Genomic DNA, 6,731 nt, shown 5'->3' on the forward strand with positions numbered 1-6,731 from the left:
CTGCTGAAGTGCCACCTCAGTCTCTAGATAAGGAAAATAAGATACAAACTTGTTATTTAAATCATATATCTATTAATTTCTATTATTAATTTGCCTGTTAAGCGAGTAAAGGGAAACAAGCTTGATTAATATATTTCTTAAAGAGTGAAAAAAGACCTTTGGCCTAAAGTCCCCTCCCCTCTCACATTCTAAGGGCCCTGTCTGGCCTAACACCATTTCTGCTAACAATGGGTTGATGACAGTTATCAATAGCCAGAGGATCTGTGTCACCAGTTTTGAGGCAATTATCAGGATTTGAGGGAGATGGCCTTTTTCCTAAAAAAGGAGAGAAGAAAACTTAACTAGGTTTACTAAAAAGATTAAGAACTCTGCAAGAGATGTCCCATTTCATTTCCTGCTAAAAGATTAAGAATTTTACAAGTGACATCCCATATCAGTTACTTATCAAGAATCTATTACTTGTCTTGCAATTTGTATCATCTGGCCGACAACCTTTTCTTATGGAGGTGGGCTGAGAAATTTACTGAGCCATGCTAAAGACAGCCTTCTTTTAGGATCATTATTAGTTTAGGGATGGCATTAGATATACTAACAGAAACCTGAAAAATGGTGACATACAGTTAGGGGTTTAAATTTGCTGCATTTAAAATAAATCTCAAGGTGAGAGCAGAGCTCCTAATAGCATAGCAGTAACTCTGTTCCCTGCAGCCTCCTGAGCCATCATCTACAGGGCTGACTCTGCCCTGTGTCTTCATTTCTTCATTTATTTTCCTCCTTAACACACACCACATTCTGACATATCATATGTCTATTTGTTTATGGTCTGTCTCCTTCCTAGACTGTAAGCTCATAAAGGGCAGGGATTTTTGTCTATTTTTATCATGCTGAATCTCCAGCACAGAAGACAGCGTGTATTTGTTGAGTAAATGAATAAATGGTCTTTGGATGATTGCTAAAACTCAGATCATCAAGTTTGTGCTTCAGGCAGGAAGAAATTAAAGAGCAAAGGGCAAAAAGGGGCCCAAGCTCCAGAAAAGACCTTTCCTGGAAGTCCCAGTTAGGAGCTTAGGCTGGCTGACATTTCTATGACTGGAACTCTGTCACATGACCTCTCCTATCTGGACTGGAGGTTGAGGGAGAAAAAAAATTTTTAAAGCAGAGAAACACTAGATTCTGTAGAAGTAATGTAGGGAGGAAGCAAGAGAATTAAAATGTTAAATCAAGCTACATTCAGAGACTGCAATATGCTGACCAGCTCAGCAGCCAGGCCAGAACACCTTCAAAACAAAGGAAGATTTCTGCTGAGGTCACTAACAACCCATTCCCCACATCTGTGAAGGGGAAACACACCCGTGGAAGGAGAAACAGAGTCTTTAAGTGGCTGTCCTACACAAAATCATTCATTCCCTATGGGTAATACCTTGGGGGACCTATGGATTAAAGGCTGGGAGCTGCCATCAGGGCTTTCACGCTACATACTCTTCCTCTTCCCTTTCCTCACTGTATGTCCATATCAAAGGAAATGGGAACTAAAGAATGATATATAAACTGAATTCCCTGAACACTTGGGGTTCCCCTCACTCTGCTTCTGAGAGGAGACCACACTCTGTGGAGTGTTACCCTTTTTCTAGTAAACTATCCTTTTGCCCCTAACTTTGGTGTGTGTGTTGAATTCTTTCTACACTCTCTGCCAAACGACCCTCTTTCTCTCAATGCAGGGCTTGGTTTCCCCCCATTCAGAGAAATTTGCCCTGTTCTGCTGTGTTGCTGCAGATTCGAGGTTCCGAGTGAAGGGGTATGAGGCTCCGGCAGTTGGAAGAAAATGTGGGGAGCCGTAGGCAACTACAACATAGCTCTTTATTCCAGCAAGGGCATAGCCAGCCATGCAGGGAGGCAGCGCCTTTATATACACAGGTTAAACAATAGAGGCACACTGCCAAGTTATAGGAGCCCGCGCATGTGTACTGGGCACATGGTTATGTAAGGGGAGAAGTGCTGAGTCACTTCTGATCGGAAGTTAGCTAAGGGTATGTGTGTGGGGTGGGGGGAGGGGAGCCTGACTATGGCCATCTTTCTTCGCACAACTGCATCAGAAGGAGGAGTAAGAATGGATATTGGGTGTTTGCAAGATGGCTGCCTGATGCCCTCTCTTTGAATGCTGTAATTCCTTAATTCCACACTAACTGTTTATGTGTTGGGTCTCTAAGATGTAGTTCCAGGAACTGTGAGTAAGACACCCTCCCCCTGCAGGATGGGGTGAATCTCTCCAAGTGAGGACTCAAGCCCTGTTCCCTGCCCCCGCCCAGAAGATCCTTGAATCCACACAGTAAAGAATTCAAGTGTGAGCCAGAGTTAGAGACAAAGAAAAGTTTACTAGACAAGGAGTAACGCTCCACAGACAGAAACCTGGTCTTCTCTCCAAGTCAAAGAATGAGTCCCTGAGTGTTTGTGGAACTGAGTTTAAATCTTTTCTTTCCGGGTATGGGTATGCAATGTTAAAGGCATGGGGAAGTAGTTATTGGTAATTTCATCAAGAATCTCCCTGTAGGTGCCCTGTGGTCTGGCCGTGTGCTGATCAGCCAGGTTCCCGTGTGCAGCAGTGCGCAGCAGTCTCTGAATATAAGTTGGTTTAATATTTAGTCAATTTGTATAGTTCTCATGCTTCTTTGCTATATTACCTCCTCCCCCAATCTACCAACTGTTCTATTTTTAGGCATCATAATTCTTACTGAAACATTTAGTGTCTTAAGATCTACCCAACAGTCCCCCTGCTATGTAGAATGCAGGACTGTGTACTCTAACAGGTAATTGAAGTACAGTGAGAGTTGGGCATCTCGGGCCCTGCCTATGAATTCACAAATGGGTGACTGGGGCTGAATTCCGCCTGCACTCACACCCTTCGGCCTCCCAGCCTGGCATAGTGCATGGGCTACCTGCCAGAGAAAGGGGCCCTTTTTCTTATTTGCACTAAAAGTGCGGTTTGTTGCCATGCTTGTATACCTACCTATGGGCTGCCCGGAAGAAAAAGTGCCTTTTCCTATTTAATTCACCATGAGGTGGAGTCCTTTAAAAAAAGCACACATAGGTGCCCTGAAGGCTGGCTGCAGCCTCTCCTATATGGAGGTCGATAGCTTTCTCTCCCCTGTTTGTCCTGAAAGCCAGAGATCTGCACGTCATCACTGAAACCCCACATCTGTCTCTTCCTTATTTCCTCCTTACAAACAATGTCAGACTATTGAATAAAGGCAAGCTGAAGACAGGCATTCTACTCTTAGCTTCAGACCAGCACCTTCTGTTAAAAAAACCATCTCCCAGGCACGCTGCCGTGAGTGAGATGGACTCACAGGGGGCGCAGCCTATTCTGTACTCCACTGAGGACACTCAAGAATATCCCAGTCTAGTTCATGCCTTATTTTGAAATCACCTCTGCAGGTGCCTGACCTCAGCCTCCCTTGTTTTAACTCCATCTCAGACAGTGAAGTCTTCTGATGCTGGCACCAAACTGGGATGAGCTGTTTCTGGAGCCCATGTGCACTGGCCACACCTTTTAACTCGGAGCACTTATCAATGTATGAAATAACTAGATCTATCTTAAAATGCTCACTGAATAGTGAAAGTACAGAATAGTTATATAGTAGATTGTGTGTGAGTGTGTGTGTGGTGTGTGTGTTTATGAGTGTTTAGTCCTTTTATCCTTTTATCACTATATAATAAAAAACATGAAGGTGAAATTTCTCTGGGAGACGAACGCCAAGGAGTTAAGCCCTGTCCACTGTGCACCTGCTTGGATACCTTCCAGAGGTCTTCTGGTGCCTCTGTGGCTTTCCAAGGGTCTGTTGAACCTATTTTTGCAAATGTTATAGGGTAGTGGAAAGGACCCAGGCTTGAGGTTAGGCAATAGCTTGAGTTCTTGCTTTGTTACTATCTGAGTGACCTGGGGCAAGTGAAACAATACACTCTCTTCTGTCAGCCTCAGGCCCACACCCACAGGAACAAGAGAACAGCCATGCAGATGCCTGCACCTCAGATGGAGAAACACTCAGGTAACACCTCCCCCTCATCTACTAAGAATGTCCTTTCTCAGTAGCTCCTCCATCTTATCATTTGGCCATATAACTTGATATACTCTAGGAGGCAGAGCTGATTGCCTCTGCAAATTCCATTATCCTTTTCTTCCTCAATAACAGAACCTCAATCTTAGGTAAATGTCAATGTGCTACTTAAAAACACTCACTTCCCAGGCTCTCTTGCATCTAGGTGGCTGTGACTATTTGGCTAATGAGTCATCAGCAGAAGTCTGCTTGGTGGGACTCTCAGGACTTCATTTGCTTTCCTGATTAAAAAAAAAAAAAGATTCAGTTGCAGCATGCCTTTTGCTCTTTTCCTTTCTGCCTGAAATGTGGATGTGATGCCTGAGGGAGGAGTAGCATCTTGTACCCATGAGGCAGAAAGATAGACATAAGACATCTAGCAGGAGACTTGAGTCCTTGGGGACTTTGAGCAGCGGCATCAGCCCTGGACTGCCGGCTCCAGTCTTCTTGATAGATAAAAAAATAAACTCCTACTTGATTAAGCCATTATATTGAGTCCTTGTAATGCGCAGCCAAATACAACTTTAACCAGCACACCCTCTCCCTATGTACTTTCGTTTGTCTGATGTGTTCCTGCCTTACAGTGCTGCTTTTCCAAATCGCAAGGTCCACAAATATAGGCAAGAGATACCTGCATTACCCACACTCTCGGGTGCTGCCAATGCCTCTGGGAAACCAGACTCAGCCCCTGCTTCTCCCTCAGCCCCTGCTTCTCCCTGTAGAGAAGGACAAAGCGACTCTGAGCTCCTGTTTCCTCTTCTGTAAACTGGGGAATTATAACTACTTAGCAGGCTTGATTTGTTAAGTCCCAACCTCATTAGCAATTATAATTACCAGTATCCCTCACTCCTCTTCAGTTTTTTTAAGGTCTTCCCAAAGCAAATAGGAAACATCTCCTGCTCAGCTAACCTCAGGAGGTCACTAGGCCCAGAGCGTTTTTTGTCCTTAAGAAGCTTCACTTCCTTCATTTAAGGTCAAGAACTAGAAAGGATGTCCTCAGTTACAACTGGGATAGGTGAGAGGTGTCCACTCAGGAGACATGAAGGACAACATTCTACTAAACCAGAAAAGACGGGTTAACACAGCAGCAATTTCTTTCTGAGTGAGCACTGTCCTCCCTGGGGAGCTGGATAGAGGTGGGTCTTGGAGCCACTGACACCCATCCTGCTCATGATAGTGAGAAAGGGAAGTCCAAAAAGAGGTTGGGTCTGGGGGAGGGCCTATGAAGGGCAAATGGACAGTGATTTTGCCTCTACTACCCACCTCCATAGGATAATAGTATTATAATAATCTTACTCTCATGACCTTGCCTCTCTCTAACTGCCAGGATATTCCTATAGTCTAACTATTTGGCCTTCGCTATGAGAAACTTTTCTTACTATTATACTTTGTTTATTTTGCAATTCTCTGAAGATATTCTCCTGATAGCCATTTTTGCCTTTCATCACTCTTTTTCTCTCCTGGTGCATCATTGTTTTTTTTTGCTTATTTCTCTCACATGCTCACTCCCTGAAATCTGATCTATTCTTCAAGGTCTGTTTCAGATGACTTCGCAAAGCCAACCTGGAAGGAGACATTTCCCTTCTTCAGAACACACAGCACTTCGTTCCTCTGGCTTCTGTGACCATCAGCAAACGGGTGTGTGCTTGTATTAGACTTAGTCCTTGGGTCCCTTTAGGCAGGCATGGTCTTGTACTTAGCCCTGCCCTGTCACATTATATTTGCTTGGTAAATATTCATGGAATTCAACTGGAAATTCCCACGGGGGAAGAGAGGACAGATAGACACCAAGCACAATACATTTTAATAAAGTGGAGATCGTTTTCCTTAAGAAATGCCTCCTGTGTAAGCCTTGGACACACTGATACAGGACTGGTGCTTAAAGTTGTGGCTAACAACCACCTGCTCAGAGAACTCTCTTCTTCAGGAGAAATACAAGTAAAAGAAATCACTATAGCTTCTTATCTCCTATAATAGGGAAATTATGAGTAATTCTTTCCTGGGGGGACACCCACTGAGTCAGAGGTTCACACCTGCTTAGGTAAGTCATGGGTGTGATCAGGGAAGAAGTGCTGCGTGTTCTTTTGGCCTCGGCACCCAGCATCAGCTATTTATATATTACTGATGCAAGTTTCCATGTGTAGAGTCCTGGCTATTGCTCAACGTGCTTTCATACACATGCCTAAACAGGACCATGGCAGGTTAGCTGTCTAGAAAAGAAACTAGATGGAGCAGGTTCAAAGGGTCCCTCAATTCTTACATTGAAAAAAGAGCCTGCTTAGGGGTGGGAACACGGTGGGAAAGGAGAAGCAGAACTTTATCTGACAATGTTAGCATGGAGATGTCTAGCAAACAATTAGATACGAGTGTCGCAAGCTTAGGGGGCAGAGAGTGGGCAGGAGAGTAGATTTCAGAGTTGTTGACATGTAAATGGGAATCAAAACCATGGCGGTGGCAAGATCATCCTGGGAGGACATGAGGAAGAGGGGGATGGAGTACCAACACTTAGGTGGAGAACCAGACCCCCAAGCAGGCCAGGAAGGGATGGCTAGAGAGGTTAAGAAGAGGTAGGAGGGGAAATCAAGGCAGTTGAGACTTCTGAGAAAAAAGTGAGCAGGAGAGAGAGAATGAGAAAGAGGG

At 44.4% G+C, this 6,731-nt stretch overlaps 1 long non-coding RNA gene across 1 annotated transcript; it reads left to right on the top strand.

Moving 5' to 3' along the window:
- Nucleotides 1–2,062: 2,062 nt before the first annotated feature.
- Nucleotides 2,063–5,902, top strand: LOC112481222. The gene is made up of 3 exons (XR_003046839.1): nucleotides 2,063–2,160; nucleotides 3,971–4,043; nucleotides 5,625–5,902. It is a non-coding gene; the product is annotated as an uncharacterized LOC112481222 (long non-coding RNA).
- Nucleotides 5,903–6,731: the final 829 nt, after the last annotated feature.

Source organism: Pteropus alecto, unplaced genomic scaffold (genome assembly GCF_000325575.1).
Source record: "Pteropus alecto unplaced genomic scaffold, ASM32557v1 scaffold555, whole genome shotgun sequence".
In the NCBI taxonomy this organism is placed as follows: domain Eukaryota; kingdom Metazoa; phylum Chordata; class Mammalia; order Chiroptera; family Pteropodidae; genus Pteropus; species Pteropus alecto.